Source organism: Bubalus kerabau, chromosome 1 (assembly GCF_029407905.1).
Source record: "Bubalus kerabau isolate K-KA32 ecotype Philippines breed swamp buffalo chromosome 1, PCC_UOA_SB_1v2, whole genome shotgun sequence".
In the NCBI taxonomy this organism is placed as follows: Eukaryota; Metazoa; Chordata; class Mammalia; order Artiodactyla; family Bovidae; genus Bubalus; species Bubalus kerabau.
The window spans coordinates 66,497,806-66,520,962 of record NC_073624.1 but is presented as its reverse complement, the minus strand read 5'-3'; the positions used below and the strand labels follow the sequence as shown (position 1 = coordinate 66,520,962).

Sequence of the window (23,157 nt, the reverse complement as noted above, 5' to 3'; positions counted from 1 at the left end):
TGAATTCTTAGGCTAGCTTCAATATTGTACTTCATCTATAGTTAGTAGGTGATACAGAAGAGAGACAAAGAGGTATCTACAGATACTAATGAGCATACTTTCCATGTACCTGGGATGTATTTACATCTCTTTGGTGGCCACAATCAGAAAGTGAAAGTCTCTCACTCGTGTCCGACTCTATGACCCCATGGACTATGCAGTCCATGGGATTCTCCAGGCCAGAATACTGGAGTGGGTAGCCTTTCCCTTCTCCAGGGGATCTTCCCAACCCAGGGATTGAACCCGTGTCTCCTCCATTGCAGGCAGATTCTTTACCAGCTGAGCCACAAGGGAAGCCCAAGAATACTGGAATGGGTAGTCTATCCCTTCTCCAGGAGATCTTCCTGACCCAGGAATCGAACCAGGATCTTCTGCACTGCAGGCAGATTCTTTACCAGTTGAGCTATCAGGGAAGCCTTCATAGAAGGATAATCTATATTAAATATGATCAAATTACTAGTCTCTAAATGACGTTCTCTAGTGCTATTAAATAACAGAACAGCATTGAAGTTAATATTTGCAGAGATAAAATGGTGCTTTATTTCCATGCTTTGTTTTTTTTTTTCTTTTTCTTCCTTTTTCTCTTTGGAATTAACATTGCTTTCATAAATGTTTTTCTGCCTATTAGTTTGTTAGAGGTTGGGAAATAGCAATTGTCTTTTCAATTTAGTAGACTGACTGGATTCAGCTATAGAATCTATTCAGATCCATAATGTGTTTTAGGCCATGAGTCTCTTCTGTTCTTTCTGTTCTATCTTGTCCTTTGTTGTAGACTTGTGCTTTGTTCATTTCCCAAAGTAGAATACACAGATTTAGCCATACACATACATGTGCACACACAGTGCCACCTGAGGCCCTCTGAAAAGATTATCGATTTTCTTTTTCTAAGTCTATTTCTTTAAAAAAAAATTATTTTCGGCTGTGCTGGGTCTTTATTTCTGCACATGGGCTTTCTCTAGTTGTGGTATGTGGGCTTCTCATTGCAGTGGCTTCTCTTATTGTGGAGCACAGGCTCTAGTCACTTGGACTTCAGTAGTTGCAGCGTGTGGGTTCAGTAGTTATGGCTCATGGGCTCTAGAGCTTAGGCTCAGTCGTTGTGGCTCATGGCATTAGTTGCTCTATGGCATGTGGAATCTTACCAGACCAGGGATCGAACTGATGTTCCTTGTATTGCAAGGCAGATTCTTAGCCACCGGACCAGCAGGGAAGCCTGGTTATAGATTTTCAATTAAGAATTACCGGCATTCACTTGCTACTGTTTCATGTTACAAACCCAGCATTTCCTTTGGTGTACCATGAGCCTAGTACATTTCTAAGGTACAGTATTAGCTTAGAAATCAGAGGAACTCAGTTTAATATTGGTCTTTGTTAGAATAAACATCACCCATATGTTTTCTGTCCAGGTTAGTTCTTTCGTAGAAGGTATTCTCTTAGTTTCTGGTTCTTCTCTATTTTTACAATAGAAAGAGGGATTTTAAAGTGAGGTTTACAGAACTGCTTCCAAAGTAATACGTCAAGAAGAGTTATGAAAAGAACAACTCATTCATTTACTCAGCTGTTTAATAGGTACCTGTGATAGATTATATACTAACGATAATAAGATAGATGCGACATCGTCCTTATTGTCAAGGATTGTCATCATTCCCTATTGTCCCTATTTCATGTTTTATTTTTATAGATTACAAAAAAGTAAATACACTACAAGGTCATGAGTGTTACATTTCAGTTCAGTTGCTCAGTCGTGTCTGACTCTTTGCAACCCCATGGACTGCAGCATGCTGGGTCTCCCTGTCCATCACCAACTCTCAGAGTTTACCCAAGCTCATGTCCATTGAGTTGGTGATGCCATCCAACCATCTCATCCTCAGGCGTCCCCTTCTCCTCCTGCCCTCACTCTTTCCCAGCATCAGGGTCTTTTCAAATGAGTCAGCTGTTGGCATCATGTGGCCAAAGTATTGGAGTTTCAGCTTCAACATCCAATGTTTAATATCCACATGCCACAGAGCAACATCCAGTGTTCCTTCCAAAGAACACTCAGGACTGATCTCCTTTAGGATGGACTGGTTGGATCTCCTTGCAGTCCAAGGGACTCTCAACAGTCTTCTCCAACACCACAGTTCAAAAGCATCAATTCTTTGGTGCTCAGCTTTCTTTATAGTCCAACTCTCACATCCATACATGACTACTGGAAAAACCATAGCTTTGACTAGACGGACCTTTGTTGGCAAAGTAGTGTCTCTGCTTTTTAATATGCTGTTTAGATTGGTCAGACTTTTCTTCCAAGGATCAAGTGTCTTAATTTCATGGCTGCAGTCACCATCTGCAGTGATTTTGGAGCACAAGAAAATAAAGTCTGCCACTGTTTCCACTGTTTCCCCATCTATTTGCCATGAAATGATGGGACCGGATGCCATGATCTTAGTTTTCTGAATGTTGAGCTTTAAGCCAACTTTTTCACTCTTCTCTTTCACTTTCATCAAGAGGCTCTTTAGTTCTTCATTTTCTGCCATAAGGGTGGTGTCATCTGCATATCTGAGATTATTGATATTTCTCCCGGCAATCTTGATTCCAGCTTGTGCTTCTTCCAGCCCAGCGTTTCTCATGATGTACTCTGCATAGAAGTTAAAGAAGCAGGGTGACAATATACAGCCTTGACGTACTCCTTTCCCTATTTGGAACCAGTCTGTTGTTCCGTGTCCAGTTCTAACTGTTGCTTCCTGACCTGTACACAGGTTTCTCAAGAAGCATGTCAGGTGGTCTGGTATTCCCATCTCTTGAAGAATTTTCCACAGTTTGTTGTGATCCACATAGTCAAAGACTTTGACGTAGTCAGTAAAGCAGAAATAATTGTTTTTCTGGAATTCTCTTGCTTTTTCGATGATCCACCGGATATTGATGATTTAATCTCTGGTTCCTCTGCCTTTTCTAAAACCAGCTTGAAGTTCATGGTTCACATGTTGTTGAAACCTGGCTTGGAGAATTTTGAGCATTACTTTGCTAGCGTGTGAGATGAGTGTAATTGTATGGTAGTTTGAGCATTCTTTGGCATTGCCTTTCTTTGGGATTGGAATGAAAACAGACCTTTTCCAGTCTGGTGGCCGCTGCTGAGTTTTCCAAATTTGCTGGCATATTGAGTGCAGCACTTTCACAGCAGCATCTTTTAGGATTTGAAATAGCTCAACTGGAATTCCATCACCTCCACTAGCTTTGTTTGTAGTGATGCTTCCTAAAGCCCACTTGACTTCACATTCCAGGATCTGGTTCTAGGTGAGTGATCACACCATTGTGATTATCTGGGTCATGAAGATCTTTTTTGTACAGTTCTCCTGTGTATTCTTGCCACCTCTTCTTAATATCTTCTGCTTCTGTTAGGTCCATACTATTTCTGTCCTTTATTGTGCACACCTTTGCATGAAATGTTCCCTTGGTATCTCTACTTTTCTTGACGAGATCTCTGGTCTTTCCCATTCTATTATTTTCCTCTATTTCTTTACACTGATCACTGAGGAAGGCTTTATTATCTCTCCTTGCTCTTCTTTGGAACTCTGCATTCAAATGGGTATATCTTTCCTTTTCTCCTTTGCTTTTTGCTTCTCTTCTTTTCACAGCTATTTGTAAGGCCTCCTCAGGCAGCAGTTACAAGGTGGTAATAAAATGTAATATGAGAGCAAGGAGAAAGAATGCTTAATTCTAAATGACGGGTTCAGAATCAACTTTTCAGAGAAGGTAAAATTTGAATTAGTCTCAGTGGACTCATTAATTCAACCAGCATATAAATAGCTACAGGATTAGGTGCTGGAGGTATTAAAAAACAAGATGTAGTCCTTACCTTCAAAGAGCATAGACTGAGAAGTCAGGATACTGCAGCCTGATGAACTCTGAGCTAGAGGAATGCACAAAGTTCTTGGGAAGCACAATAAAGATCTGGAAAGACTTTCTGTCAGGGAGTTAGGAATCTTGAAGGGGTGATAGGTAGTTAACCTGAAGGAGTTAACAAGGTGGACAGGTACTTATGAGGAAGAGAGTTCTAGGGGAAGAACTACCTACATAAAGGGTGGAGGTGTAGAGCTGAACATCATACTGCCTTTGTGAAACTTCAAGGACAGGGATGTGCCTTCACATGGGATGTTTATGGGGATTGTTTAGAGAAAAGGCTAGAGAGGTAGGTAGGGGCCTGATCTTGAAGGCCTTATTTCATAGGCTGCAATGAATTTTGTGTTACAGTATGAAAACTATTGAAGGATTGTATTTTTAAAAGATTGCTTGTAGCAATGTGGGAACTGGATTGAAAAGTAGACTAGAACCAGGGAGTCCAATTTAGGGGCTAATATATAATAAATAATCCAGGTAACAGATTGTGAGGCTCTAAAGTGGTCCTGCAAATGCATAGAGATGTACAGATTCAAGAGATGTTTAAAAGGTAGAATCTGTTAGACTTGGAAGTGTGTATGATGTGTATATATGTGAGTATAGTTGTAAGTGAGAGGGATGAGCTCTTGAATGATTTCTAGTTTTCTGGATTCTATGCCATGGTGGATGGTGACCATCATTTATATGAGTTAGGGATCAGATCAGATCAGATCAGTCACTCAGTCGTGTCCGACTCTTTGTGACCCCATGAATCGCAGCATGCCAGGCCTCCCTGTCCATCACCAACTCCCGGAGTTCACTGAGACTCACGTCCATCGAGTCAGTGATGCCATCCAGCCATCTCATCCTCTGTCGTCCCCTTCTCCTCTTGCCCCCAATCCCTCCCAGCATCAGAGTCTTTTCCAATGAGTCAACTCTTCACATGAGGTGCCCAAAGTACTGGAGTTTCAGCTTTAGCATCATTCCTTCCAAAGAAATCCCAGGGCTGATCTCCTTCAGAATGGACTGGTTGGATCTCCTTGCAGTCCAAGGGACTCTTAAAAGTCTTCACCACAGTTCAAAAGCATCAATTCTTCGGCGTTCAGCCTTCTTTACAGTCCAAGTCTCACATCCATACATGACCACAGGAAAAAACCATAGCCTTGACTAGACAGACTTTTGTTGGCAAAGTACTGTCTCTGCTTTTGAATATGCTATCTAGGTTGGTCATAACTTTCTTTCCAAGGAGTAAGCGTCTTTTAATTTCATGGCTGCAGTCACCATCTGTAGTGATTTTGGAGCCCAGAAAAATAAAGTCTGACACTGTTTCCCCATCTATTTCCCATGAAGTGATGGGACCAGATGCCATGATCTTCGTTTTCTGAATGTTGAGCTTTAAGCCCACTTTTCACTCTCCACTTTCACTTTCATCAAGAGGCTTTTGAGTTCCTCTTCACTTTCTGCCATAAGGGTGTTGTCATCTGCATATCTGAGGTTATTGATATTTCTCCCGGCAATCTTGATTCCAGCTTGTGTTTCTTCCAGTCCAGCGTTTCTCATGATGTACTCTGCATAGAAGTTAAATAAACTGGGTGACAGTATACAGCCTTGACGTACTCCTTTTCCTATTTGGAACCAGTCTGTTGTTCCATGTCCAGTTCTAACTGTTGCTTCCTGGCCTGCGTACAAATTTCTCAAGAGGCAGGTCAGGTGGTCTGGTATTCCCATATCTTGAAGAATTTTCCACAGTTTATTGTGATCCACACAGTCAAAGGCTTTGGCATAGTCAATAAAGCAGAAATAGATGTTTTTCTGGAACTCTCTTGCTTTTTCCATGATCCAGCGGATGTTGGCAATTTGATCTCTGGTTCCTCTGCCTTTTCTAAAACCAGCTTGAACATCAGGAAGTTCACGGTTCACATATTGCTGAAGCCTGGCTTGGAGAATTTTGAGCATTATTTTACTAGCGTGTGAGATGAGTGCAATTGTGCGGTAGTTTGAGCGTTCTTTGGCATTGCCTTTCTTGAGGATTGGAATGAAAACTGACCTTTTCCAGTCCTGTGGCCACTGCTGTGTTTTCCAAATTTGCTGGCATATTGAGTGCAGCACTTTCACAGCATCATCTTTCAGGATTTGAAATAGCTCAACTGGAATTCCATCCCCTCCACTAGCTTTGTTAATAGTGATGCTTTCTAAGGCCCACTTGACTTCACATTCTAGGATGTCTGGCTCTAGGTGAGTGATCACACCATTGTGATTATCTGGGTCATGAAGATCTTTTTTGTACAGTTCTTCTGTGTATACTTGCCATCTCTTCTTAATATCTTCTGCTTCTGTTAGGTCCATACCATTTCTATCCTTTATCGAGCCCATCTTTGCATGAAATGTTCCTTGGGTATCTCTGATTTTCTTGAAGAGATCTCTAGTCTTTCCAATTCTGTTGTTTTCCTTTATTTGCATTGATCGCTGAGGAAGGCTTTCTTATCTCTTCTTGCTATTCTTTGGAACTCTGCCTTCAGATGTTTATATCTTTCTTTTTCTCCTTTGCTTTTTGCTTTCTTCTTTTCACAGCTATTTTTAAGGCCTCCCCAGACAGCCATTTTGCTTTTTTGCATTTCTTTTCCATGGGGATGGTCTTGATCCCTGTCTCCTGTACAATGTCACGAACCTCATTCCATAGTTCATCAGGCACTCTATCAGATCTAGGCCCTTAAATCTATTTCTCACTTCCACTGTATAATCATAAGGGATTTGATTTAGGTCATACCTGAATGGTCTAGTGGTTTTCCCTACTTTCTTCAATTTAAGTCTGAATTTGGCAATAAGGAGTTCATGGTCTGAGCCACAGTCAGCTCCTGGTCTTGTTTTTGCTGACTGTATAGAGCTTCTCCATCTTTGGCTGCAAAGAATATAATCAATCTGATTTCGGTGTTGACCATCTGGTGATGTCCATGTGTAGAGTCTTCTCTTGTGTTGTTGGAAGAGGGTGTTTGTTATGACCAGTGCATTTTCTTGGCAAAACTCTATTAGCCTTTGCCCTGCTTCATTCCGTATTCCAAGGCCATATTTGCCTGTTACTCCAGATGTTTCTTAACTTTCTACTTTTGCATTCCAGTCCCCTATAATGAAAAGGACATCTTTTTTGGGTGTTAGTTCTCAAAGGTCTTGTAGGTCTTTATAGAATTGTTCAACTTCAGCTTCTTCAGCATTACTGGTTGGGGCATAGACTTGGATTATTGTGATATTGAATGGTTAGAGATGGATGTTTGGAAATAAAAGTGAGGTCTTTGGTTTTGGACTGGTTGAATAGGAGGTATCTGTAGAACCCTGTGGAAATACGTAATAGGAAATTAGATGCTTCAGCCTGGAGTTGAAGAGAGAAATCAGGGCTGGGGAGAGATTTAGGAGTCAACATCATATACATTGTAGTTGAAGGGATAGGTTTGGTTCCTCCAAGGATCATGTTAAGACTGAAGAGCTAAAGGCTGAGAGCGCCTTGGAGAATACTGACAGTTAAAGATGTGATTGGTGGCAGGAGCCCTGGAAGAAATATAGGAAGCCAGGAAGGTAGATGGGAATCAGTAAAGTATTGTGATAGGATTTTAGAGGAGAAACTTTCAAAGAGGAGGAAGGTAATTGTGTTTGTGTGTAGTGGAAATGTCAAGTATAAAAACAGAAAGGACATGAAAGTGTGAGTGTTAGTGTTGGTCAGTCGTGTCTGATTCTTTGTGACCCCATGGTTTGTAGCCCACCAGGCTCACCTGTCCATGGGATTTCCTAGGCAAGAATAGTAGAGTGGATAGCCATTTCCTTCAATGGGGGATCTTCCCAACCCAGGGATTGAACCTGCGTCTCCTGCATTGCAGGCAGATTCTTTACTGTCTGAGCCACCATGGAAGCCCTTACTTAATGGATTTGGGTGATTGTTGACATCAGTGAGAGCAGGATCACTGGCGTGATGAGGGCAGAGGCAAAATTGCATTGTGTTGAGGAATAAATAAGAGGTGGGAGAAAGTAAACTATTTTTCAGGAAGATTACAGAGAGATGGAGAGAGAGGACAATAGTGAGAGTAGGTGGAGTTCAGAGAAGAGTTTTTTTAAAAAAATTAATCAACTTATTCATTTTTGGCCATGCTGCATGGCATGTGGGATCTTAGTTTCCTCACCAGGAATTGGGGTGAGGGACTGAACCTGCACCCCCTGCATGGGAAGTGTGGAGTTGTAACCACTGGATTGCCAGGGAAGTCCCACCGAAGAGTTTTTTAGCGTGAGAGACTTGAGCATATGTATATGTTCAGTGAATGAGCAAGACGTTAGAGAATGGTGATAATGGAGTGAAGTCCTTGAGTGTGAAGAGAAGATGAACTCCAGAGCAGTTCAGTTGAGTTGCTCAGTTGTGTGCAACTCCTTGCAAGACCATGAACTGCAGCACACCAGGCTTCTCTGTCCATCACCAACTCCCAGAGCTTGTTCAGACTTAGGTCCATTGAGTCAGTGATGCCATCCAATCATCTGATCCTCTGTCATTCCCTTCTCCTCCTGCCTTCAGTCTTTCCTAGCATCAGGGTCTTTCCAGTGAGTCAGTTCTTCACATCAGTCCTTGCAGTGAATATTCGGGACTGATTTCCTTTAGGATTGACTGGCTTGATCTCCTTGAAGTCCAAGGGACTCTCAAGACTCTTTTCCAACACCAGAGTTCAGAAGCATCAGTTTTTCGGTGTTCAGCTTTCTTTATGGTCCAACTCCCACATCCATACATGACTACTGGAAAAATCATAGCTTTGACTAGATGGACCTTTGTCAGTAATGTCATGTCTCTGCTTTTTAACATGCTGTCTAGGTTGGTCATAGCTTTTCTTCCAAGGAGTAAGCATCTTTTACTTTCATGGCTACAGTCACCATGTGCAGTGATTTTGGAGCCCAAGAAAGTAAAGTCTGCCACTGTTTCCATTATTTCCCCATCTATTTGCCATGAAGTGATGGGATCGGGTGTGATGATTTGTTTTTTGAATGTTGAGTTTTAAGCCAGCCTTTTCACTTTCATCAAGAGGCTCTCTAGTTCCTCTTCACTTTCCATAAGGGAGGTAGAATTATTTTTATGTCTTTCATTAAGGTAGAGGAAAAGGTCAAGAAAGGGATGGGGACAAATGCTTGGTCACTGAACAAAGGAGTTTGAGGGAGCTTCTGACTGTAGGGCCTTGATATTCCTTGTGATGAAGGAGACTTATCCTTTTGGGTTAGGGGGCTGGTGTGTTCTAATAAAAGAGTCAGTAAAATAGAGCCCTTGAGAAGAGACAGAAATTTGAATAACTGTTGAGAGAATGGGAAGGATAGTTGCCAAGGGGTTTGTTTGGCTAGGATGGCAAAGATAGGGTGAGGTGGTATAAGGGTGGGAATGCATTTCAAGCAAATAGAAGAGCCTGGGCAAAATCCCAGGAATGTTAAAGACTATGGTGTGTACGGAGAGGTAGCATTATTTTGATGGACTGGAGAGAATATCTGTAGAGCCTAATTTCATGGTAGGCTTTAAGAGTTATATTACGGAATTTGAAATATTTTTAGGCAAAGAGGAACCTCTGAAGATTATTATCAGAGAAATGGAATGGTTATTTTACAAGGGTAACTCTGGTATCAGTTTTGAAAAATACAATGGATTAAGCGTAGAGGGAGAGACATTTGTTTGGGGGTTATTGTAGTCATGCAGAAGATGTTGAAATCAAGATAGAGATGGGTATGGTGGGTAAGAAACCACCGTCAAATATAGCTTGAAAGGGCAGTTTATTTCTCACACTACATGTTCATCAGGATAGATTAGAATTTTAGTTATTCAGGGATAAAGGCTAAAAGGCCAGCAGAGGAGCCACCATGGGAAAATTGCCAGCTGCTTTGCTGGAGGAAAAAAAGAACTCTGGAGGTCTTGTCCCATTAACTGATTTCTCTGCCTATCAATGATGGAAGTGGAGAAGAAGGGACAGGAGCTAAGACGATCAGATGGATCCAGGAGATGGTACCAGAGTTTGGAAATTGGTTAAATATGGGAGGAGAGAGAAGTAATTGTGAACAGATGACTCTCAGTTTCTGTCTTAGGTGACTGGGCGGTGTTAACAGAGATAAGAAAGGGGGCAGGTTTTAGGAGTATCTAATTATATAAAGTAGATATTAACAGACCTAAAGGGAGAAGTAGACAGCAATACAGTAATAGGAGACCTTAATTCCCCACTTTTATCAGTGAGTAAGTCATCAAGACAGAAAATCAGCAAGGAAACATTGGCCTTAAATTACAAATAAGACAAGATAGACTTAACAGACATGTATGGAACATTCTATCCAAAAGCAAATGTGTATCCAAATACACATTCTTCTCAAGTGCATTTGGAATATTCTCAAAGATAATATGTTAGGCATAAACAAATTTTAATAAGTTTAAGAAGATTTGAGTCATATTAGCAATCTTTTTGACCACAGTGGTATAAAACTAGAACTCAGTGACAAGAGGAAAACTGCAAAATTCATAAACAGGTAGAGCTTAAGCAACATGCTACTGAATAATCAATGGGTCAAAGAAGAAATAAAAAGAAAAATTAATAAATACTTAGAGACTAATGAATATGGAAATACAGTGTACTAAATACAAAACCTATAGAATGAAGCAAAAGAAAAGCTCATTGAGAAAAGGCCAAAGTTAAGAAACAAGGCAGATCTTAAATAACCTAACTTTACACTTCTAGGACTAGAAGAACAAGCTAAATGTAATGTTAGTAGAAGAAAGGAAATAAATATTAGATTAGAACTAGAGTAACAATAGAAAAGATCAATGGAACTAGGAGCTAGTTTTTTTTTTAAAAGATTAAATAGACAAAACCTATAGCTAGACTTACTAAGGAAAAAAGAGGACTCAAATAAGAAATCAAAGAGGAGATGTTAACACCTCATATCTCAAGAGACTACTGTGAACAATTACATGCCAACAAATTGGACAACTAAGAAGAAATAGATAAATTCTTAGAAACATACTACCTACCAAAACTATATTATGAAGAAATAGAAAATCTGAACCAAACCATATTAGAGATGTACCTCATTTTTTTTGAGATTGACTTTATTGTGCTTCACAGATACTGTGTTTTTTGTTTTTTAAACAAATTGAAGGTTTGTGGCAACCTTGCATTGAGCAAGTCTCATGGCCCTGTTTTTCCAATAGCACTGATTCACTTTGTGTCTTTGTGTCACAAATTGGTAATTCTTACAGTGTTTCAGACTTGTTCATTATTATTTGTTATGGTGATCTGTGTTCAGTAATCATCTGTGTTACTATTATGTTATCTTGTCATTTTTTAGCAATAAAATATTCTAAAATTAAGGCATGTACATTGTTTTTTTAGATGAAATGATATTGCACAATTAATAGACTACAATATAGTGTAAATGTGCTTTCATATGCACTGAAAGGCCAAAAAATTTGTGACTTGCTTTATTTTGATATTTGCTTTATTACAGTGTTCTGGAGCCAAACCTGTAGTATCTCTAAGGTATACCTATATTAGTAAAGAGATTGAATCTGGATCAAATAGTCTTGATTATTGAGTAATCAAAAAACTTCCAACACGCAAAAGTCCAGGACCAGATGGCTTCACTGGTGAATTCTACCAGACATTTAAAGAAGAACTATTAACAATCCTCAAACTCTTCCAAAAAGTAGAATAGGAGGGTACACTTCAAACTCATTTTATGAGGCTAGCATAACCCTGATACAAAAAACAGACAAGAACACTGGAAGTATAGAAAATTACAGGCCAGTATCCCTGATGCATATGATGCAGAAATTCTCAACAAAATATTAGCAAACTAAATTCAACAGTACGTTAAAAGGATCGTTCACCATTATCAAGTGGGATTTATTCTGGAGCTGCAAAGGCGGTTGGTTCAGCATCTGCAGGTCATCAGTGTGATACGTCATATTAACAAAATGAAGGCTAAAAATCACATGATCATCTCAGTGGTGCAGGAAAAGGATCTAACAAATTTAACATCCGTTATGATACAAACTTTCAACAAAGTGGGTATAGAGGGAATGTACCTCAACATCATAAAATCCAGATTTTTAAAGAAACTTTTTCTTCTATTAAAGCAATTCTTTAAATCAAAATTCTTTGTAAACTCCTCCTATGGATAAAAACCATATATTACAAGCCCTCAGCTAACATACTCAACTGAAGCTGAAAGCTTTTCCTTCCCACTTTTATTTGACATAGTTTTGGTGATTCTAGTCAGTGCAGTTTAGCAAAAACCAGGCAAATAATAAATAAAATTATTAAAAAGGAATGAGGCATTCAGATCAGAAAGAAAGAAGTAAAACTGTCACTATTTGCAGATGACATGATATTATATATAGAAAATACTAAACACTACGCTGTTAGAATTAATGAATGAATTCAGTAAAGTTGCAGGATACAAAATAGGTATACAAAAATCAGTTGTGTTTCTATATGCTAATACTCAGAAACTTTCAAAATAATCTCGCTTTCAATTGTAGCATAAAGAAAAAAATACCTAGAAATAAGTTTGACCAAGGAGGTAAAAAATGTTTACAGTTTATTATAAGATCTGTAAGACATCAGTGAAAGAAATTGAAGAAGACACAGATTAGTGGAAAGATATTCTCTGCTGATGGATTGGGAGAATTAATATTGTTAAAAAGTCCATACTGAAAAAGGTCCATACCACTGAAACCAATTTACGGATTCAACCCCTATTGTATTTCTCATTACATTTTTTACAGGGAACAAACAATCCTAAAATTTGTGTGGAACCACAAAAGACAGCAAATAGCCAAAGAAATCTTGAGAAAGAAGAGCAAAATGAAGGTATCATATTTCCTGATACCAAACTATATTACAAAGCCATAGTAATCAGAGCAATATGGTATTGGCATAGAAACAGATAAGTAGATTAATAGAATAAAGAGCCCAGAAATAAACCTATGCATGCATGGTCAGTTCATTTATGACAACAGAGCCAAAAATGTACAGTGGCAAATGATGGTCTCTTCAGTAAATTGTGTCGGGAAAACTAGACTACTGTATTATACCAGACACAAAAAATGGTTCAGAATGGTTTAGAAACTTGAACATATGACCTGAGACTATAAAACTTCCAGAAAGAAACAGAGAGAGTAAGCTCCTTGGCATCAGTATTAGGATTCTTTTGCTTTAACACCAAAAGCAAAGGCAGCAAAAGTAAAAATGAATTAAGTGGGACTACATCAAACTAAAAAGTTTTGCACAGAAAGGGAAAGGGAAAGTGAAGTCAGTCAGTCGTGTCTGACTCTTAGCGACCCCGTGGATGGCAGCCCACCAGGCTCCACGTCCCTGGGATTCTCCAGGCAAGGATACTGGAGTGGGTTGCCATTTCCTTCTCCAATACATGAAAGTGAAAAGTGAAAGTGAAGTCACTCAGTAAGGGAAGCCATCAACAAAACGAAAAAGTCTGCTGTATGGGAGAAAATATTTACTTATCATATACTTGAAAGAGGTATAAATGATTATATATAAAAGTTATAAGGATTTATTGGTACAACACAGGGAATATAGCCAGTATTTTAAGATAATGGAATATAACCTTGAAAAATTATGAATCACTATATTGTACACCTGTAGCTTAGGTAATATTGTACATAAACTATACTTCCAAAAAACTCATATATTTAAAAAAAAAGGTTAGTATCCGAAATGTTCTCATGCAGCTCAATAGAAAAAAGACCAGTCTGATTTTAAAATGGGCAGAGGAGTGTTGTTAGGAAGTTCACTTTTGGAAATATAGTTGTCTAAATGAATCTGGGGCTCTTCAGAGGGGCACAGGTATTTAGATTTTGAAGTACTCTGTACATGAATGTTGTTCAATCCATGAGAAGAAACAGGGTCATGGAGACAAACTTACAGAGTGATAAGAAAACTGAGAGGAAACTCCAGGAAATACCAGAATTTAAGAGGCATTTCTGGCCTGAGGGCATTGGATTTTAATGTAAAGATTGATATTTTGGGGACCAAGGCAGGCTATATCTGTTTCTGACATAGAACTCTCTTGTGAGGAAGGAGCAGCTGTAAGCTGTGAAAAGCTGCTGCTTTAACATGGTCGAGTATGTTAGCTCTGTTATTGTGTTAATGGTGGATTTATTTTTATTGGTCCTTAGATGGAATGCATTTTAATTTTTTATTTGAATTTGGATATATTTGGCAATTCATAAAATTTTAGTAAAGTTTTAGTAAAGTTATTGTAGTAAATTTTAGTAAAGTTATTAATAGCTCATAAGCTAGTTGCCAGGACAGAGAAAGGCTAAAAATTGATCCAGTCTCCCCATATACTTAGAAGGAATATAAGTGAACAGAAAACGTGGTATCACAGAAGTATAATAGCACATATTAGATGATTTAATCCTTAGAAGGTAGTCCCTGTGGATCAGTACTGTATTATCCCTATTTACAGGCGAGGTTCAGGGAGTGTCTTTTTCTGTTCAAGGTGCTATAACAAAATACTGGGTGGCTCATCAACAGAAATTTATTTCTCACTGTTCTGGAGGCTGAGAAGTTCAAGATCAAACATGGTCTGATTCTGCTGAGGACCCTTGTCCTGGTTAATAGCCTTCATCTTACTGTGTCCTTTCATGGTGAAAGGAGCTAGCGATCTCTCTAGAATCTTTCTGTGTAAGACAGTAAGTTCATGACCTAACCACAGAGGCCTCACCTCTTAATATGTTTGGAGGTTAGGATTTAACATGAATTTTGGGAGGATACATTCAGACCATTGCAGAGAGGTTAAGTTAGGTTATTCATTGTGCAGCCAGGACAACCCACTTTCATGCTGAAGTCTGCACTTGTAAGCATCACCTGGAATTGCTTTTTATTAATAGAACACAGCAAAATTTATACTGGATAGCCAGGAGCTTGGGTTAAAGTTGCTGCTTGTTCTTTTTTACCTCCATGTTTTTATGTGTAATTCCAAACCTGGAGAAAAATTGAAGGAGTGATATAATGAGCACCCATATGATTTTACCTAATATTTATCGAATATTTTGTCACATTTGTGCTTTCACACGTTCTTTACCCACTTCCCTCCCTCCCTCTCTTTCCCTCTCTGTCACATTCCACTTTTCACTTCCGCTTCCCTCCCTATACATATACACATTATTATTATTAATTTTTTTTTACTGTGTATTAGGAAATTTCAGACATCAGGAAACTTCACCCAGAATTGCTTAAGCATATGTCACCTAGGAACAAGGTATTTTCCTATATTACTACAATATTGTTATAAAATTCATTATCTTCTTTAAAAGAGTTACAGTGATATAATAATTATAGTGTATGCTCAAATTTCCTCAATCATATTAATAATTGAGATACTATTTTATAGCTGTCCTTCCGATCTTGGATTTATTCAAGTATCATGAATTCCACTTAATTTTCATATCTTTTTAGCTTTTTAGTTCAGAGCAGTTCTTTCCATTTTTGTGTCTTGGGTCATTGATACTTTTGAAGAGTTTAGGCCAGTTGTGTTGAAGAATGTTTCACAATTTGGATTTGTCATGATTATGTCATGATTTTTTTAAACAGTTTTGACAGGAATACTGTTTAGGTAATGTTGTGTGCGTCTCTGTGCATGCAATGTCATTTTGCCGCATTATTGGTGATAAGTTTGATTACTTAGATGAATTGATATAGGCTGCATTTCTTCTTTGTAAAAATGCCTTTTTCCCTTTGTAATGAAGAAAATATCTGTAGGATGGTGCTGTTAAGATTGTATGATTCTTTTTCTCTACGTTTTACCCAGTGGTGTTAGCATTTGTTGGTGATCCTTGCCTGAATTAATTATTACATTGGTGGTTACAAAATGTTGATTTTATCATTCCTTCTCCATTTACTAGTTGGTGTTATTCTATAAAGGAGAACTTTATTTCTCCTGTTCTTTGTTTTTGAGGATCACTATAGATTTGGTATTAAAAAAAATTCAAAATGTTGCAGTCCTTTATCAATGTATAAAATACTGACAGTATTTAGTATTTTACATACAACAATTGTTGTCAGTCTGGTCAATCGGAGCGCCTTCAAACTAATTCCTATGCTTTTTTGACTTGTCCTGGTCAAGTTCTGAGAACTTCTTTACATCCTGCCACAACAAGGTATTTTGGGTTCACTCTGTACTTTACTTGCAAGGAACCCTGATTCCTTTAGTGGGGAATGGTTCCTTTAAAGGGGAACTGCTCATATTTAATTATCTATCCTTTGCCATCTTTATGGGGTCAGTTATTTCCAGTACAAAAAAATTAGTGCATTCCAGACCTAAGACCCTTCTGTGTCTTCCTAGAAGTACTCAGTAATAAAGTGTCTGAATTATTTCTCAGAATGAAGTGAGTTACAGGCAATGTCGATGACTTGCCATGGGAAATAATGGGATGTTGTTTAGAAAATTGGCATTGTATTTTTTTTTCCTCTAACTTGGTGGTGACATGTGAAGGTGAAAACAAGTATTTGTATCCTTTTTACTCTTATATAATCCATGCTTTTTTTCCTGTGGTGTAGTGACTTAAGAGTTGTTTCCCTCTTTGTTATTTTCTGCTCTCTGAATTAAAATCTCCTTAGATAGGGAACCTTGTAATCCAGCTAATACAAATACTTTGTATTTTGAACCTGCATGTTGTATTCATCTGCACATACACTTTATACATTGGTTTGTGTACACAATCTATGAAACTGACATGAAGTTAGGGTGTTTATTGTATTGATCATTTATGCTGAAGCCTGGTTTTATGGCTCCTTATGAGGTCTGATATTTCAGAAAATCCAAAATAGATTTGGCCTTAGAATTGAGATCTTGTACACCCTAATGACTAATGGCCCAACAACTTGAGAACATCCTGCTATGGGACTCTCTGTGAAATGAGACATGTCAGTCCTTTCTACAAAACTTTTTTTCCTTGATTTTTAAAAATTGAAGTATAGTTGATTAACAATGTTACGCTAATTGTGCCTTACAGCAAAGCGTACAAAAAGGTTTTGCGTTGAAGGTGAAACTCCTTAAACCTATCTATATATTCCTTTGAAGTGGAAACAAATAAATAAGGTGTAAGGAAATTGCTGTTAACGTTAAATTTTTTTTTTTGGCCACGACATGGGATTTTAGTTCCCTGACCAGGGACTGAATTGGTGTCCCCTGCATTGACAGCATGGAGTCTTAACCACTGGACTGCCAGGGAAGTCCCATGTTTTGTTGAAATATTTAAAACTCTATCCCTGTGGAAGGAACATGGAATATGTTTTTGGAGGAGTGATGTTGGTCACTTCCAGAAGTTATAGATAATAAATATTTTAATTACATGGCTTATGTATTTGTTCTTTTATATGTGGATGTCTACTCTAAGAGTATTTTAAAAATTAGCTGCCTGGCAACATAAATGTGCAGATATTAAAATGAATTGCATGCCTTCCAACTATTTCTGTTACTTGGCTAAATTTAGAACCCTGTAGAGCTTCTGCAGAATTGAAATCTCAGGGGATTTTAATAGAAGACAGATGATATTTGGCTCTTCGAAATAAGGTAGAAAAAAAATAGCTTCAAATTAATTTTTGCACTCTCACCTGGGCCAGTGAAAAGTCAAAACTGTTCTGAGAATTTTATTTGACTGTTGCTGAAAATTTGTTGGAGTTTAGATTCTGGGTGGTGAAAGGGATAATTTTTTTCCTCCTCCTAGGTGAATTGCTGGAGGCTATCCACTCTCCTTTCTCCAATGTCTCTTCAGATTATGCTTGATAAGTGCAGTTCTTTATACTTCACCAGGATGGATGAGGCAATACATCTGAGTTAGAGATCAGGTGAGCATTATGGTTGGGTACTGGTGGGTGAGTTTTATGACACTAGAATTGTTTTGCATATGTGTGGATTGAGACTAGTCTAGGATATTTTGAGGAGAAACTTATTCAGTGTATATTTAACTGTACGTGAAATAAAAATCTCTTGATGGAGTTGAATAGATATAAAAAATAGCAAATAAAAGGAATGGTAGTTTGAGTAACTATTTTAAATGTAAGTTAAAATAGGGACAGATTTTATATAGAGTGTATATGATGTGTTTACTACCTGACTTGGCAATTGGAAATGTAAGGCTTTGGTGCTACTATGGTAAGAAATTTTGAGGACATTAGAAAAATGCCCCTAAATTATTGTAAACCAAGAAAATTCCCAGAGTGGAATGTAGGTTTTTTTATTTTCTGGCCCTGGATTTATACAAGTGGTGAAATGTAAAAAAATTGAAAGACAGATCTGCATCTTATTCTCATTGTAAGCCCATGTGCCCTTTTTTTTTCCTGCTCTCAAAAGACTTACTGTTGAGTAAGACAAATGCCATGAGGAGGTAGTAGGATGGTTTTTCTTTTCTTTTTTTCTTATCTCTTCATAAATAACACGGATTTCTCTTACGGTTAGATGGAAAAGTCAGTTATTTTAAAACATTTCTAAAAAGGATAAAGGGGCTATAAATCAACTCTTGACACTTGTAAGTACACTAATAGACTTGTTTTCCAGTGCTCTTGGACTCCAGTTAGATGGTGAGTTCTTTTTTCCTGGGCTTTGTGACTATTTCTTTGGGCAAACTTTCTTTATATTATAGCTGAAATTTTTATTAAAGAATTTCAGTGTGTTTAGTCAACCACTTAGATAATAAACTTTCTATTTAAACCTAGTAATGTGTAATTTTGTTTTTGTGAAAGAGTATAAATACTCAAGTTCCCATTTGAATTCTGGGAGGAAAGCTTGTGCTTATTAACTTGCCCTAGCTTTCTGGAGACTCATCATTTTGATGTTATAAAGGGAACTTCAATTAAATTTGAAAAAGACAATATTATGTGCTTTACTAGAGTAAAATCTTAGTAGTCTTTGGGGTGACAGGAAAGACTGTTGCATTTTTCCCTAGGTCCCAGGGATTTTCAGAGACACCTTGAGTATCAGATAAGGTATTTGGGACCATTAGAAAAGTCTTAGGACCATTTTAAGGCTGTGGGATCAAAAAAAATTTTATGTGCATTAAAAGACCTTACTGGCTAGCTGTGGAGATAAACTTGATAATTTATGAACAAAACAACAGTAGATATAGTGGGTTAGATTCTGTAGTATAGATGGAATGTTGTAGAATTTGGTTGTATCTAACTGTGCAGTATGCTGCTGCTGCTGCTGCTAAGTCGCTTCAGTCGTGTCTGACTCTGTGTCATCCCATAGACCGCAGCCCACCAGGCTCCTCTGTCCCTGGGATTCTCCAGGCAAGAACACTGGAGTGGGTTGCCATTTCCTTCTCCAATGCATGAAAGTGAAAAGTGAAAGTGAAGTCGCTCAATTGTGTCCGACTCCTAGCGACCCCATGGACTGCAGCCTACCAGGCTCCTCCGTCCAACAAATATAAAAGAAAAAAGATAGAAATCAATGTAGGAAGAATGGATAGAGGTAGGAATTGAACTGGGCTTCAATAAAAGATTAGTATATAAAATTTATTTCATTTCAGTGGCTATATTTCAAATATTTATATTTTTCTGAGAGTTGCTTATTTAAATAACTTTACTATGAAAAATTTCAAACATTTGAAAGCAGTGGAATAGTTAAATGAACTTCCATATGCAGTTGTTAGCTTGTGGCTACTCTTACTTAATCTATAATCCTAGCCCCTTTCCTGACTGTCTTGAAGAGAATCTGGTGTATGATTTCACCGTGAATATTTCAGTATATACCCCTAAATAATGACTTTAAAGACATAATATCAATACCATTTATACTTCTAAAATAATTAACAGTAATTCCTGAATATTAAATATCTGGTGTTCATATTTCCCTGACTGTATCATATTTTCTAAACAGCTTGTATGTTTAGTCAAATAAAATCTGTATCTTGTAGTTGGTCAATATATGTTTAAAAATCACTTAATCTGAAAAATTTCCCCTCTCCTTTTTTTTTCCTCTAGTGTATTTGTTGAAGAAACTTGGTTATCTGTCCACTAATTTCCCACAAAGTGGATTTGATCAGATTCAGTGTTTTTGGCTAGAATACTTTATAGTGTACTTCCATTAGGAGGAAGTGTATGATGTCTATGAGTCTAATTTTCATGATGTCAGCAGCCATTGATGAACCTTGTCTACATCCTTTATTGAATTTCATTAGTGGTTATAAATGATATTCAATTTGTATTATTTTAAAATTTATTTTAGCTGGAATTTTTTTTAGCAGTTTTATTTTTTAGTATTTATTTGTTTTATTTTTGGCTACTCTGGGTCTTCATTGCTGTGCGTGGGCTTTCTCCAGTTGAAGTGAGTGGGAGCTACTCTTTAGACGTGGCGTGCAGGCTTCTCATTGTGGTGGCTTCTTGTTGCAGAGCACGGGCTCTAGGGTGCGCAGGCTTCAACAGGTGTGATGCATGGGCTTAGTTGCTCTGCGGCATGTGAAATCTTCCTGGACCAGGGATCAAACCCATGTCCTCTGCATTGGCAGGCTGATTCTTAACCACTGGACTACTAGGGAAGTCCTGGAATACTTTTATAAAGGGATACTTCCCTCATTATTTCCTTGGTTACTTTCAGGTGTATTTTATACAGCAAAGGTGAGATAGTTGCTTTGAATCTTCATTTTAATTAATGAATCTTTATTTTCAAAATAGTTTGTTCACTGCTGCTGCTAGTGACTGATAAGTTTTTTGAATTGTTATTATGAACTCATCATTTTAAATATATTGATATGTTTCAGTCTTATTTCTTTTTTATTATTGATGTCTCATTGATTAACTCATAATGGCAAATGGAAACCTCTTTAAGTTGGCTTCAGTGTCCTTTTTTTTTTTAAAAAAAAAAAAAACACCTTTCCGTTTTGGCTACACTGCACAGTTTGTGTGATCTTAGTAGACTGAATCTGGGACCTTGGCAGTGAGAGTGGAGTCACAATCACTGGACCACCAGGGAATTCCCTCCAGTGTTCTTTTCATGTGATCCTCCTAGTTTCTTTGTTTTCTGGTCTGACCTGATATTCAGAGATCCTCTTTTCCATTTACATTCATGGGCATGTAACAGCCATTGCCCCTTTTTTGGAAAATGGTGTTTAGAAGCCACAGTCTGGGTGCAAGAGGCACTATTGCTTAGTGGATTGTTCATTATTTCTTGCTGTTTTTAGTGAAGAAGGCTAGGAAATAAGGTTTTTTGTCTTTTTGAAAGAAAGTGTATTACAAGTTTGTATCAGTATTTCCAATTCAAAGACAGGACTATAGATTTTTACGTTCAGTATCTTTAATCTTATAGATTTGTATTTTTCAAATTGTGAAAGTAATAATGTAATTATCATAAGAAATTTAAATAATTCAAAAAATGTAAAAGGTGAAGACCCTGACCCTACCCCAGAACCGTTAGTTAACTACTTAACACAATTAATTTAAAGCCTTCATAGTGGATATTTTTTTCTTTTTTTTAAATTGAAGTATAGTTGATCTATATTATTAGTTTCAGGTGTACAGCATAGTGAGCCAGTATTTTTACAGATTATACTCAGTTAAAAGTTATTATAAGATAGTGGCTCTAATTCCCTGTGCTATATAATATATCCTTGTTGGTTATCTATTTTATATGTAGTAGTTTGTATCTCTTAATTCCATACCCCTAATTTGCTCCACACCCCTTTCCTCTCACCTTTGGTAACCACTAGTTTGTTGTTGTTTTATTGGAGAAGGAAATGGCAACCCACTCCAGTGTTCTTGCCTGGAGAATCCCAGGGACGGGGGAGCCTGGTGGGCTGCCGTCCATGGGGTTGCACAGAGTCGGACACGACTGAAGCGACTTAGCAGCTTGTTGTTTTATATCTGTGAGTCTGTTTCTTTTTTGTTTGTATTTTCATTTGTATTATTCTAATTTTTCTTTATTTTTCCTTTAAAATTTTTACTTATTTACTTTTAATCAAAGTGTGGTTGATTTACTATGTTGTTGTTAGTTTCTGGTGTGCAACAAATGAATTCAGTTATATATGTATATATATTCTTTTTCATACTCTTTTTCATTATGGTTTTTTATAAGATACTGAATGTAGTGACTTGTGCTATACAGTAGGACCTCGTTGTTTATCCATTCTATATATAATAATTTGCATTTGCTAGTCCCAAATTCCCAATCCAACCCTCCCTTGCCCCCTATTGTATTATTTTTTAGATTCTGCGTATAAGTGATACACAGTATTTATCTTTCTCTGTTTGACCTATTTGACTAAGCATAAAATTTTCTGGGTCCATCCATATTGCTGCAGGTAGCTGGATTTCATTCCTTTTTATGGCTGAGGAATATGTTTTGTGTATTGTGTGTGTGTGTGTGTGTGTGTGTATCTCAGTCTCACATCTTCTTTATCCATTCATAGGTTGATGAGCATCTTGTAGTGGTGGTTTAGTCGCTAATTCATGTCCGACTCTGCAACCCCGTGGACTGTAACCCACCAGGGTTCTCTGTCCATGGGGATTCTCCAGGCAAGAATACTGGATGGGTTGCCATTTCCTTCTCCAGGGGCTCTTCCCAACCCAGGGATCGAACCTGGGTCTCCTGCATTAGAGGCAGATTCTTTACCATCTCAGCTTTGAGAGAAGCCACGAGCATCTTGGTTGCTTCCTTATCTTGGCCATTGTAAACAGTGCTTCATGGATATTGGGGTGCATGTATCTTTTTGAATTAGTATTTTCATTTTCTTCAGATATATGCCCTGGAATGGAATTGCTGGATCCTCTGATATTTCTACTTTTAGTTTTTTTGAGGAAACGTCATACTGTTTTCCATAGTGACTCTTCCAAATTATATTTCCACTAATAGTGTACCAAGGGTTCCCTTTTCTCTGCATCCTTTCCAGTGTGAAGTAAGCCAGAAAGAGAAAGACAAATACCATATGATACCACTTACATTTTCATAGCAGCACTATTCACAATAGCCAAAACAATGAATACAACCTAAATGTCCATCAACAGATGAATGGATAAGGAAGATGTGGTACATATATACAGTGGAATACTATTCAACCATAAAAAGAACAAAATAACGCCATTTACAGCAACATGGATGCAACTAGAGATTATCATACTAATTGAAGTAAGTCAGAAAGAGAAATACCTTATTATATCTCTTATATGCAGAATCTAAAATATGGCACAAACGAACCTGTTTACAAAACAGAAACAGACTTGTTGACAGAGAGAACAGACTGGTTGCCAAGAGCCAGGGAGA

At 37.7% G+C, this 23,157-nt stretch overlaps 1 protein-coding gene across 4 annotated transcripts in view; it reads left to right on the top strand.

The window, feature by feature from the left end:
• The window catches only part of R3HDM2 (R3H domain containing 2), a 163,029-nt gene that overhangs the window by 15,029 nt on the left and 124,843 nt on the right, over nucleotides 1-23,157 (top strand). For 2 of the 4 annotated variants that reach the window (XM_055578397.1, XM_055578408.1), the window contains exon 2: nucleotides 17,633-17,753. The exons of the other annotated variants lie outside the window; for them this stretch is intronic. The gene's annotated coding sequence lies outside the window, so the exon portion shown is untranslated. The remainder of the gene's footprint in view (nucleotides 1-17,632; nucleotides 17,754-23,157) is intronic. 4 annotated transcript variants of the gene reach the window in all.